The 13,574-nt window shown below is 46.3% G+C and overlaps 1 protein-coding gene across 2 annotated transcripts in view; it reads right to left on the reverse strand.

Annotated features, from left to right (window-relative positions):
• The window catches only part of GOLGA3 (golgin A3), a 29,706-nt gene extending 27,844 nt beyond the window's left edge, over nucleotides 1-1,862 (reverse strand). For both annotated transcript variants that reach the window (XM_065646186.1, XM_065646185.1), the window contains exon 1: nucleotides 1,676-1,862. The gene's annotated coding sequence lies outside the window, so the exon portion shown is untranslated. The remainder of the gene's footprint in view (nucleotides 1-1,675) is intronic.
• Between the last annotated feature and the right edge of the window lie 11,712 nt (nucleotides 1,863-13,574).

Genomic DNA, 13,574 nt, shown 5'->3' on the forward strand with positions numbered 1-13,574 from the left:
CACCAGCATAATGATGCAACAAGATAATATTCAGCCAGACAACTGATTTAAGATCACTGTCCTTTTTAATGGAAATGCCTCTTTGGCCTCTGCTTTAATAAGTGAGCCAGTATTCAAAGTAGCATTTTGCCCTGTAAACTACAGTCTGGATTTTCATAACATATTTCCTTTCGAGGACATCCTGCCATTTAAGTTTCAATAACTTCAGTTAGAATGCAGCATGGAATTCAGATTTATTTTTTTTAATTAAACGACATCATTACTGTTTACTTGTCTGCAGAGCAACCGGTATGTATCACCATACAGAGCCTGAACTACTAATTACAGCCTGTATTGACAGTCAGAACGTGGCCTGGGCTGCAGTTCAATGCTGCCTTCTTCTATGGCAAGTCAAGAGGAGGATTTCCAAACACAGTTTATAGAATTTACAAATGATTCTCCAGGCATTCAGATCTTACTTTGGGGTATGGACCCAGCTGACTAATACAATACGATAGAAGCTGTTGGAAATAGTAATTTTGAATATTTCAAATTTGTTAAAACAGTTACTGGCAGCTGAATTTAGACTACAAAATGTTATAGTTCCTATTTACAAAAGAAACTTAAGAAATCGCCAGTTTAAAAAAAAAAAAAAAAAAGGGAGGGAGGGAATGAGGAGAGAATGTCAAGTCAGGGATATTTTAATTGCATTTTTACATTAACGTAAACATTTTGAGCAACATTCCTTCCATATCTCTAGACAGTACTTGTGTTGACTTCTACTGTACCAAACTGCCCCGGTCACCCAGCAACACCACCAGACACCTCCAAAATGTTTCCGAAGCTGCTAACAACTCAGGATACACAGGACTAGATGATTATATAGGTGACCGTCATGTAGGTGAACCGTGAAGGAGCCAGAAAGCTGAAGTACATTTCTAAGAGAGAAACCTCCACCAAACAGACAGATTAATACCTTCACTGTGATTTGTTATTGATTTTTAAAGCTCTTCTGTACAATAAAACTTCTGGAAGCTGTTGTATGGCAAAAAGATACTACACGACAGGTCTCAAAGAGGAATTACAGACAAAAGGCAAGCACAATTGACACTGCTTACACTGTGGCAAAATCCAGCCAACATTATTAGATGGTTTGTTACTCTTGTCATAAAACATCTTTGAATAATCAGGGTCACGAAGAACAGCTTTCCCCTGTGCAACCCACTCCCAAACATCACAGGTTAGAGTGTTCTGGCTTCAAAGGCCTTTTGTATCTCCGTGCCGAGCACAGGCAGACACGCGCGCGCACACACGGGAACCCAGCAGTAGCCTCACAGAGAAATGAGTTGTACGAAAACAACCCATTTTGTTTAAAACACCAATAACTAGGAGGGCAACGGAGTCCTCTCCCAAACTGGGGGCGCCGCCCGACGAGACACACCCGCGGGGTCCCTGGGCAGGAGCCGGGACACCTCGCCGGGGCGCCGGCAGAGGCAGCCGGAGCCCGCGGGCCGCAGCCCACGTAGCCGGGCCGGACGGCTCCCCGCAGGCCGCGGGCAGGGAGGGCAACCCCGAACGCGCCTCCGCGGCCTGCAGCAGAGCCCGGCCGCCCCGAGCCGCGCCCCCCCCGGCGGGCGCCCCGCCTCGGCCGCCCCCGCGCCCCGCCGCCACCCTTCCCGGCGAGACCCCCGCAGACCTGGGGCCGCCCGCCTGGCGCCCGGCTCCTGCCCGAGACGTGGCGCTGTCCTCCACCGGGAAGGGGAGGGCGCGGCGGTGCAACGCGGTTCTCCCTCCCCCGCCAGGCGGGCGCCGCCGCTGCTGAGGCCCGGGGGCGGCACGGCCCGCTCCCGCCCCGCGGCCGCGCCGCCCCCGCACAGCCGGGCCCTGCGCCCCTCGGCGGGGAGCTGCGGCGGCCTGGCGCAATGGGGAGGCGGCCAGTGCCGCCAGGCCCGCTGGAGAGCCGGCGGCTTTTCGGACGGACTCTTCCGGGAGCGGCGGGAGGGACGAAGGGAGGGAAGGGAAGGGGGAGCGGCTTTTATTGCCCGCACCCGGGCCGGGTTTCCCCTTTGCTAGGGGCCTGGCAGCAGCGGCGGGGCCTGGTTTCGGGGGGAGCCCGCGGCGGGGCAGGGCCAGACCGGGCGAGCGGGATTCGCCGGCTCCCTTCGGGCTCCGTGCAGGACCCCAAGGCCAGCAGCAGACTTGCATAAATTAAAAATTAAGTCTGTGTGTAATGCGTTGTGCCCCTCGCAGCCTTCATTATCTAGATCATTCACATTCCTGCATTAGCATAACCATTTACTGGATTAGAGTCTAGGGAGTTCAATGACGTGGCTTGGTCTCAGCACTCCTGATGGCCCTTTCCTCATAAATCAGTCCTTAAAAGTTTTCAGCATCTTTCCGGCATTGGGCACCCCACAAGTCCTCTGGGATACTGGGAATTGTCAAGTCGTATTTCACACACCTGTTACCTCCTACACTTACACTGGTGGTTTTTGCTTTTCTAGATTTTTTCTTCCGTTAGTATAGTGGCTCATCTCGTTAAACTGGGATTATTTTGGGCTTGCTGGAGAGTTTATTGGTTGGGTAGATTTCACTCCTAACCTTGCTAGAGTATCCGTATGGACCAGAATGTTTAGTAAATGGATTTGGAAAACCAGATGTCTCTGTGAAAGGTCATATCACTGCCCCTTTTCTCTGAACATTTTTATTTTCATAATTAAGATGCCTTCTAACATCACCCAAATTATAATTGCCAGGTAAACATACATAGTCAGCTTTTCCAGCTATTCCTCTTTGCTTTTATCAACTTGTCCAAATTATCCTTGATATGAACATGAACCCACTGAGCTGTTTCTCTAGGAAGACGTGAGGCTGTTCAGCAAGTCAACAAGATAGTTAAACCCAAACCATCGGTGAGTCGAACTTGGTTAAATTGCAAACCTGTTAACCAAGCTCCTGACAGATTGCTAATGACAGTATGTGGGTGTTTTCCTGCACAGATTATGCAGAGGTAGTGCCCTAGGTGTGATTTGGAAGAAAACATTACTTTACAAAACATTACTTTACAAACTAACTCGGGAAGCGGACTCTTTGCAAGTGGAAATGCAGGCAGGCGTGGGTCTGAGAGAGGCTGGCAAGCCAGACGACCTAAAATAGGGACTAGTTGAGCGTGATCAAGGACTCAGTGCAATCTTCTTAGAGGCTCTACTGAATGAAACACCTTTTACTGTTCACAAATTCACACAGTCTCAGTGGGTGATCGCACAAATACCTGGCGAAAGTATATTTGGATTTAGAGAACAGCAGCCTCCTGCTATTATGCTGCCTGAGCCAGATGTCTGCACCAGTGGCCAATCCCAGGCTGTGGCTCAACACCAAAGTTACCTGAAGTTTGACCTTCCTGGCTGGATGCACATGTTCGGCATTGAGCTTGTAAACCACATGTAGGGTTTGCATGGGTGAAGGAGAGCTGAGCCAAAAGGGATGTCAATAGAATGAGTCTCTGCTGAGATTTGAGAGGAACCCTTGAGAACTTGCATATACAAATGTGTGTTTCAAATTCCTTAGTAGTGACTTTCACTGGGTACTCGTCACAGAAGTTGTCAAGGACAATACGGTGAGGAAGACTTGAATGCTTAATCTTTGTTCAATCTGTTGCTTTGCTTTTCGTGTAAGAATGTAAAAAGTTAAGAGTTTTGCCTCCCACAGTGAACTCAAAATGGATGAGTTGCTAATCTTGACTTTGATCCCAACTCTCTAGGACAATTTATTACTTGGGTAAAGCTCCAAAGTATCTCTTTTTTACTTACAAGTCTGCCACAGCACCAAGCCCGCCAGCTACAGCAATAACCACTTGTTTAGAGACAACCTCCCAAGCGTGGCACAAAGCTGCAGCAGGCTTGAACAGGCTGCCTGAACAAAAAAGAGAATCCTACTTACTGAAAGATATATATCATCAGCTGCAGTCTCTGTCTCCAGCAGAGAGAGCGCCCACGGCTTATTCCAAAATCTATTCAAGTTCCTCTCACAGAGCACTCTTGTATTCTTCAAATATAAAAATCTGAAGGTACAGCAATGAGTCCTTTAACCACAGCCAGCCACAGCATTCTTTCACCCTGCAACCAGGCTGCGTGCAGGAGCTGTCGTGCCACCTTCTCTCCTAGTAAGGTCTCTCAGACCTCAGTAGAAATAGTATTTTTCAGGAACTCACAGGGCCTTGCCCTAAAAGAGGAAGGCAAATTTATTCATCTTTGCTCTAGCCAAAATAAAAAGGCATATAATGCCAAATTAAAGACCTGAGCTAACAATTAAAATTAACAGAGAATGTCAGATCATTTGCAGACTTACCTACCCAGCAGGGTATTTTTGTAACTCACTTTGTGTGTGAGAGAATTGCACTAGCATAAGAGTCAAGTGAGAGAGAAAGGCTTCATACCCTGTAGAAGCAGAGGGTGGCACTCTCTGCACAGTACAAAGCCCATGCATGGTGCTTTCAGTTACAGCTATTATAGTACAAACATGTTTTTCTAAATATTTCCCTAGCAGAGATCTTCTTCTCTAACCACTGACAACACCATGTTCCAATTCCCTGTGCTTATTGCATCTATTTCTGCTTACATATTTCTATTATGTGGTGTCACTCAGACTGCAAAAACTTCATTAGGAAAGATATTTGTGCTAACCACATATAAATAGCTCTGTTATTGGCACATGGCAATCTGCCCCAGGCATCCAGCTCTCCTCTCACAGTCACTGAGGGAAAAAAAAATCGTATTAAATACAGGCTATGGAACTAGAATTCAGGTCTTCAGAAATGTGCTTTATTGAAGACTGCCTTAATATTTTATTTATATATATTACTTACTTACACATTTTATTTATATATGTGAAACATTTACACAGCATTCTACCTAAGTAATTTTTAGCATGTCTGTTCTAGCATGGGTAAATACTTAAAATGTTACTTTCCTGACTCATTTCTATAAACAGGGGAGACACTCAAATGTAACTGTGGCATGTCTGATATAACAACATAGCTCAGAATGGCTTTAATCAACTTCTACTCCACATAAGAGAAGGCTGGGAAAGCATGAAAAGCCACGTTTTGTAACCAGAAGGTCTGCAGATGAAAACTCTTGCGTACAGAAAATAAACTAAGATTTAAGGCCTTGTTACTGAAAGTATCTCGCCAATGCCCTCCCCCTGTTTAAAGCTGGATTCAGTTTGGTCACACCAGCTGTTTTGAAAAACAGAAACTGCTAAGAGCTACATTCACTTCTATGGGACATTCCGCTATAGTCTCCCTGGGCGGGAAGGGTTACTTTTGGTATCAGGATGCCTTACATATTTAAGGAAATTAATTCAGTAAATTATCTTTCCATGCATCAGTGTGTGAGAGTGGATGGAAATTACTGGATTTTAGTGGTTTTAAGCTTACATTTCCCACAAAAAATGATTTTTGCTGCCAGCCCGGAAACAGTAAGTTTCTATTTCCCCTCCCCCCGCCCCCCATAAATGACTTTCCCAGCCTGGGGCTACTGCTTAAGAAAGTGCTGCCATTACACACACAAGTCCTATCCACTAACTTCACAAATGTCACTGTTCCACCGAAACGTGCTGTTTTCTTCAGCATTTCGAGAGCCCTCAAAATGGTACAGTACAGCAGGTAACAACCAGTCCTTGGAAGGACTTGCTAAAAGATCTTGGAAACCTGGAATTTTTCAACAGGGAGCCCAACACAAACAACAGGATATTCGCTTTCTTAAAGATGTCTCAGTGACTGTGGAAGAGGCTTGGCTTGTCCATTCAGGGATGTGCACAGTTGCACCTGCATCTCCCCTTCCTGATGCGCAGTGGCAATGGGGTACAACTCTGATCTGGGCTGTGTGGCAACTGTGAGAAGTGGAGCTGTAGAGAGTGTAATATAAGGAATAAAGAGTAGGCAGGAAGCAAAGTTCCTTTTACCCTTCTGTCCTTTCTTAATCCTTCCATTAAATCTATCCCTGGTCTATCTCCAGCTGCCTTGTGTGGCTGGGAAGCCAGCTTACCAGCTAGATGTTCCCTGGAAGGGGCATCAGAGGCCATGCTTGCAGGCTTGGTGCACCACCTGCAAGCTTGGCTTCATGGCTTTTACTTTCAGTGGGCAGTTAGACAGCTTTTGGACCTAGTCTTCCATGCCTCCTGGTGTGGGAAGTTGTCCGTGCCCGTACAAAGTCGCACTGCCTGCTCACAAAGGGAGCTCATAAATGTAAAACATAATCTTCATAAAAACTACAGCTTGAAAGGGTCGCCGATCTGAGCTGACAATACTTATGAGCGGACTGCTGTAAGTTTTATCCTTAATTCTAGATGCTAAGTCATTGCTAAGCCACAGCGATGAAGTGTTGTGTGAACAGGTCCTGCTAGCACAGGGTTGCTGAGATAAGGGAACAAAGACATATCGTCAGAATTTGCTGGGCCAAGAACAGAGTAGACACAAACATGAGAAATCAGCATACATTTGTGTCTGTGCTACACGCTCAAGGTCTACAGCTTGGAATAGCAGCGTAGCCCACACGGCAGCCTCTCTGCCTCAAAAGGATTATGGATGCCTGCACTCAGATGACCCCTGGAAAGGAATCCAAATAACAGGGATGTAAGATCTGTAAAAAGAGAGCTGCATTGCTAGACTTGGGAATGTTCTCTCTCTTTTTATTTAGATATTTTTATGTTTTTATTCCAGCCCTGTCCAAGTGAAGAAAAATCACTTTTTGAATGCTCCTTTCTGCCCGCTAGTCCTTGAATTGTGTCCTCGACAACTGTGCATTAAGGAAACAGCATATGGAATCTCCGTATTTACTTCTGTCACATTGAGCGTCATGTGGAAAAAAAGGAGATTTCTTGTTTCAGGGATTTTTCAAAGCTTAACATGCATTTATGGTGACATCGCCCTAAGATTTAACTATGAGTGTTAAGAAAAGCAATGCTCCAGAGTGCTGTGCTACAGATGCCAGACTGCCCTTCAGGCAGAAGTGTTCTGCTTGGAAAAATCCCTTCCTGCTCAAAAGCCCCTCCTGCCAGAGATGTCAAGTGTCCTGGGTTATGTGCTTATTCAGAATAGATATGCTTTTTCGGTTGACAGGTAACAAAGAAATATTACCCAGGAGGAGCAAAATGTAAATTTGAACATGAGCAACCACAGTAAATAACTGACAAGGTCATAGCCTAGGAACACCATTTACACAGAATTTGCCCTGAAAATGAAAGGATGAAATAAGAATTGGCCACAAAAAAAATTATTTACATCTTCTGCCGTTAGTGCAAGAAGGATAAACAAACCAATTAAGCTATCAAGATGTTCTTTATGTGCCCCTCCATCGAAGGGCTATTTCTACATTTGCAAATGCAAATTTCCCAGGGAGGCAATGTGGTCCAAGAGGGCGGCAAGTGGAGTCCTCCCCCTCATTCCCTCTCAATCTCGGACTAATCATGTCTTTACTTTTTCTAGGTGTCCCCAGTTTGTACAATGAAGAATAAAAGGCAGATTCCTCTTACAAGCACTGCAAGGATTACGTGGATATCTGTTTCACTTCTTTGGGAGTCAAGCATTTTTTTCTATATACAGGACATCAAACCCACAGAGTAGGTGAATAGCCCTGGATTACATGTGAACTCAGTGTCAGCGTGTATTCAAGGTAGGACTGCTGCCTGTGCCCAGCCTCTTCTGCTTTCATTACAAAGTACAGATTCAAGACATTCCTTTCAATTTACACAATGAAATGACAATAAAGAAAGTAAAACATAAAGTACGTTCATGCATTCATGAAAATTAAAAAAAAGAAAAAAAAAAAAAGGCTTTCTTTGACACCAGTCCTCCAACCTCATGCTTATTATATGCACCCACTTGGACAACACCTGAAGGTATTATCCAACTGTTTTCTGTTGATTACATTATCCTCTGAAAGCCAAGTTAATCTCTTCTCTTTGGGAAAAGGGAAATCTGGAACTGGGATGCCAGCACAGCCCAACAGCTTGGCTAGTCCACTGTCCCTTTTCTAGCAGTGTCTGGCACAACAGTTTTTGGGAAAGGTGTACGAAACTCTGTAATAACCTGCTGCTTGCCAGGTTCCTCTCTCAGGAAGTTAGAGCTGGATATGTAAGGACTCCTGCTGCCGCTTACTGTGAGGGGTAATCGAGCTACAAAAGAGCAGGTAAACCCACAGTATTTTGTCAAATACTTTTAAAATAGATTATTTCAACTCGTCCTACAGAAGAGAAAAATTAACTGCAGCTAGCAACGTATACGTGCTGCCACCTGCAAGGACAGAGTAATTTTCGGTTCCTGGGGACTGTGGGGCTGCCCAACAGTCATTGCAGCGTGTGGCAGCTCTTCCTCTTTGGGCTTCCCAGGACGATCGGGAATATTCCTTCCCTGTCGTTTGCTCTGTGCTCAGATGAAGCCGGGGTGATTTTTCCTCCTTGGGAAGACCTGAGCTCTTTTCCTATTTCCCATTGACAATTCACCCCCCTGCCTGGACTCTGGGGTCTGGCAGGAGACCGGAGCACCGGCCGGATACGCTAGTGCCAGGACAACAGCCCCTCCATCTCCCCCCCACCACACAGCAGAGGAAATTTTTCCCGCTGGAGCCCGCTCAAGCAGGCTGCTCGGAGACGTTGGCTGCCTCCGTCCCCGGCGGTTCGCAAGCCCGCAGAGCATACAGCCCGGGGCACCCTGCTCTGACCCTGCGTACGGCGGGGAACTCGGACCAGGCACCTACGCGCCCCTCCAGCCCGGGCTGCCCCGCGGCCACCCGACCCCTTCCGCTCCCGCGGCGCCTCGCCCGCTCCCCGCCGAGCTTCGCGCCGCAGGTGATCCCCCGGGGGAGGGCAGGGGCCGGGAGCGGCCGGGGGAGGGGGCGAGAGGCGGGGAGGCCGGGCTCGGGGGGTCGCTGTCAGCGGCGCCCGCTGGGGCACGGCTCAGCTCGACAGCTCGAAGCTCCGCTCGGCTCGGCGCAACACGGCTCGGCACGGCGTCCCGCGCCATGGTCCGCAGCTTCCCCGGCGTGGGGCTCGTCTTGGCGGCAGCTGCGGCGCTCTGCCTCGGCGAGGCGGGAGGCAAGGTAACGGGCGGCACCGCGCGGCCCCCGCCGGCACCGGGCGCCCAGTGGCGGGCAGGGCGGCAGCGGGCTCCCAGCGCGGCGCGGGCAGCGGCCAACCCCACGGGGACGGGGTGCCCCGGGGTTCGGCGTGCACCAGGGAGGGAGATCCGCGAAACGAGAGGAAGTACCGGGAGTCCCGGGCCACGGGATGCAGCGGAGCTGCCGGGAGTCCCGGGAAGAGGGATGCGGTGATGCTCCCGGGACAAAGGATGCGCCGCGGCTCCCGGGAGAAGGGATGCAGCGGTGCAGCCGGAGCGGGGGCGGCTTCGCTGCCCCTTTGCCCGAGACCGCGGGCACGCCTCGGCCCCTGCCCGCCCGGCGGCGGGGTTTGGGGGCGCCTCTCTAGGGGCCGGCTGGTGACTCGCCTGGGAGTCCAAAAGGCACCGGGAGACACGATGATGCGGGAGTCTGTCTCTGGATCACCCTCTCTGCTTCGATACAGCCAGACCCGAAATCCGGTGCGAGCCCCGTGGAAACCGACAGAACAGCATTTCCAGCAGAAACCTGAGCAGTTGCCCAAAGGCATTCCTAACAAGGGGTAGCCTGGCATAAGGAACCCAAACAAACCACTTTGTGCTATATTACTGTCCCCGTTCTCTCCGGTATTGTGGACCTCCTCTGTAGTCCCGAAAGCAGGTTTGTGCAAATGACAGCTACAACTCTCAGGGCAGGGACCTTGGCATAGCCTGGGAACCACTGGGTGAGCCCTGCGGGGACCAGAGCAGTGATAGAAAGGCTGACAAGGAAGCAAAGAGTACCCCACAACTAGGAGCAGCTGCAGAACAAACAGTCACTCTGTGCTTTGGGAAGGGTGAGCAGTCCTAGTCCTGATGAATTGTGACTTTTCCTATGGAACCTGATAGAAGCAAGATTTGACCCTTCAGGTAGCGATTCTCAGATCTATAAAATACGAGCCACTACACTATAAGAAAATAATATTCCATGCATTTATGTCTTTTGTCATGTGTGTGTATATATATATAAAGGTGGGGGTTGCTTTCCCAGGTGGAAAACAGCATTGTAATTCTGCCTGATACACCAACTCCCTGCCACAGCACATATGAACACAGCAATGACTCTGTGGTTGAAACAAAGATGTTTTATCTCACCCTGGTATTCTAGTGAGGATAGCTACAGTGGAAACTTCTTAATTAAGCCACATTTCTGGCATTGAAGTACCAAGTATTAACTTTACAAAGGTGCACGCTTAAATCTATTGAATTGTACGGTTGTGGGGTTTTGTCTTTTGTTTCTCTTTTAACTCAGAATGGCACCTGCAAGCTTACCCTTTTGTGTTGGGTTTGTTACTAGAGATGAATGACTCCCTCATCCAGCAGCATACTTCTCTTATCAAACTACACAAGTTGCTTGCTGCTCTAAGTTATTACATCCTTCCTGCGCTAGTTTTGTTTTAACTTTGCCTGTACAGTCATGAGGTGGACCAAGTATTAGCTGTGTGTAGTGCCTTTGAGTGTGAGTGGCAATGGTGGGACACTGAATGCGTCAGCAAGCTGTATCATTTTTGCTTGATTTTTCTTTTTTTCTATGTTTCCTACCCAACTTCTGTGGTTCTCTAACTCTGAAATCAGCACTATTTGATTTCCCATCAGGCAGTATCTGAACGAGCTAAGTAGTGACCAACAGCACTATAGAAAATAAACTGACTCCTTAATGAAGAAGCAGCAGCTTCCTGTATAATTTCTCAGACTTCTTTCTTTTGCAGAATGAAACTTAGGCGTTTTCTGTTGCTTGTCATCCTAAATGTGACAGTAAAATCTGTGTGTGTGAAGATCTGTGTGTAGATCTCTCTTGCTCCCTCTTTTTGCTATTTTTTTAAGTTGCACTTGCTCTTCACTCATCAAGGACTGCACTATGCTGCATAGGCTTCATTATTTTTATCTTTTTTGGCTACATTCTGACAGTGTTGCTATGCTAGTAAAAAAATACACATCCCACTCTAAGTTGGTGGTTCAAATGCAGATCAATTTTGGAGTTGAAAAAAGGTATTAGAAGATTTATGATAAATGAATTGTCTTCTGGCTTAGACTTTAACAATATAAAAACATAACAGAAACTCCCTTGGCAAGGACAAAGTCTGCATGAGGTACAGGAAACTGAATTGCTCTTTTCATCCAGGAAGGTGGTCTCTACCGCTCAGAGCTGAGGAACTTTGGGATGCTGTGAGGTAGCGTGGATGTTTGAAACATGTTTTCTGGCAAAGCAGAGCTCTCTCTGGAATCCTTCACTGAGTACTACGGCAATATAAAAATAGGAGGTAGATCAAATGAAAGAAAATTTGAAGATAAGGTGCATGGTGTTTCCTCCTGCTCGTCTGTATCAAATGAAACAAGATGTGCAGATAATTGGCTTGTTTATCCTGAAGGAAGAGCATAAACCTGATGAAAGAATAACATAGTCAAAGTTATGTCTGTGTATGTCCATAAAATATTATCTGTTTAATCAAACCCCTGTGGAGGAGGTCTCTATACCAGTGCCATCCTTCATCTGGTATTCTTCTGTTCACTTGCTGGCTTAAAGAAGAAATCAAGCCTCTCTTCTTCCTTTTAAGAGAAGAAATCTTAGTGATCCTAGACCCTCTAGAGAAAGTCTTAGTCCTGCTCCCAGTGAGGACTATGGCAAAATTCCCGCTGGTCTCAGCGGGAGCAGGATCCTTCCCAAGATCAGTGAAGGATTTAAAAAAAAAAAAAAAATCAACTACTAAAATATGCACTTCAATTAGCAAAGAATGTGGCCTGATTAGTAAAGTGTATGAAATTTCAGCTATTAAATTCTACAGCCCCGATCAACAAAGCATGCTGCACAATTGGCAATGTATCCAGAATCTCAACTGCTGTACTAGTCTCCTGCCAGATCAACCAAGCATGTAGCTGAATCAGTAAATTATGCAACTGGAGCAGCAAAATATGCACTTCTGATTGGGGGGAAAGGATATGGAAATTCTCAAATGTTTTAAATTGACACAGAATAGGTCTGTTAGTGGTCAACCTCTGCCTTAAGAAAAGTTGAGGCAAAATACATAACTTTTGTCAAGTCTCTCCAGACGAATGCTGGGCTGGAAAAGTACGTCCCTCAAACGGCTCACTGTCTACTAGCAGCAGCCCCGTTCTTTACCAGATGTACTGCACATCTGGTTCCAATCCCAGCTGCTGCCAGGTGCAGGGGTCATTTTAGTAACATTTTAATGGGATTTTTAGATCCAGGTAGTTTTTCTTTATAGGTCCCTGTAAAGCACTGTATGTGCACACCAGACTGTCTTTCTGTCTCAAGAAACTAAGCCAATCAAGGCAAATAAGGCACCTTCAAAAAACCTGAAAGTTTTGTTGGCAGTGAGCGTAATATCTATTAATGTCTTCACCGTTTGTGGAAATACTCTGTGCTTTAAGAGTAGAAAAATGATAGGTCTTCCTATTTTCTTTATACCTTGATTAATTGCTGTAGCTGCTTCCTATTGTGTTTACAACATACCTTGGTAGATATTTACTGTGTGGAGAGTTTGGATGTTTGGCCATTTTGAGGAGCAACTATATTCACATATCCTGAAGCAGTAGAGCTGTTTCTCACTAGCTTGTGCATATGTGCTTTAAAAATTGAGCCACAGTAGCTGGTTCTGATTTTCAGAAGTTGTTTTTGCTTTAATTTATTATTTTTGTTCTATACAGAAGACCTGCAGGTTGTCCTATTTTAATAAAGACCTTCTCTTTTAATGCCTGGAAATAAACTGTGTAACACTGCCTGTGCTCAAGGAGAGCATAAGAATTGCTTTGTTTTATTGTACTTTTCACTTTAGTGCCCAGAAGTCTGAAATGTTATTTGAGTCTAAGAAATATCTGGCCTATTTTTTTTTTCTTTTTAATCCACTACAGTTGGTACATAAAACTGGCTTGCACTGAACTTCTTATTTACCAAATTTCTGTCTCATTTCCATGTCATTTCAATGAATGATGCTATTTAGTTCTTTTTCCTGTTTAAAATATTTCCTACTGTGTCCAGAGCAGTGCCCTTAAAACATAACTGATTTGGGTCATTGAACTTTTATTTTTCATGCATGTTAGTTTGCATCCTGCTACTGGTCTGACTGGTATTTCAATTAGAAAAATGCAGGCAGATTTCTCCTGGAGGCTAAAGTTCACGTGGAGTCTCTGGCAAAATAAGATCCTGGAGTATATATCCCTGGAACTGGGCAATGATTTGTAACTTTATTTTAATTCTCTGTCTGGCCAGAATGTTGTAAATCTGGCGCTCCCTTGTTAGCTTTGCACTAAGCAGCAATAATGTTCACAGTGTTTTAGTCCTGATAATTCTAATTACTGAAGCACTGAAGAAGCTGAAAGCTGAGAAGATGGATGAGGTCGGCCTCAGGTCCTGCACAGCACATGGGACTCTCCCTTTGTAGCACTGAGTCATAGTTCTCTTGTTTGCCAAGGCCAGCAACGGATG

The sequence above is a fragment of the Caloenas nicobarica genome, chromosome 16, assembly GCF_036013445.1.
Source record: "Caloenas nicobarica isolate bCalNic1 chromosome 16, bCalNic1.hap1, whole genome shotgun sequence".
Classification (NCBI taxonomy): domain Eukaryota; kingdom Metazoa; phylum Chordata; class Aves; order Columbiformes; family Columbidae; genus Caloenas; species Caloenas nicobarica.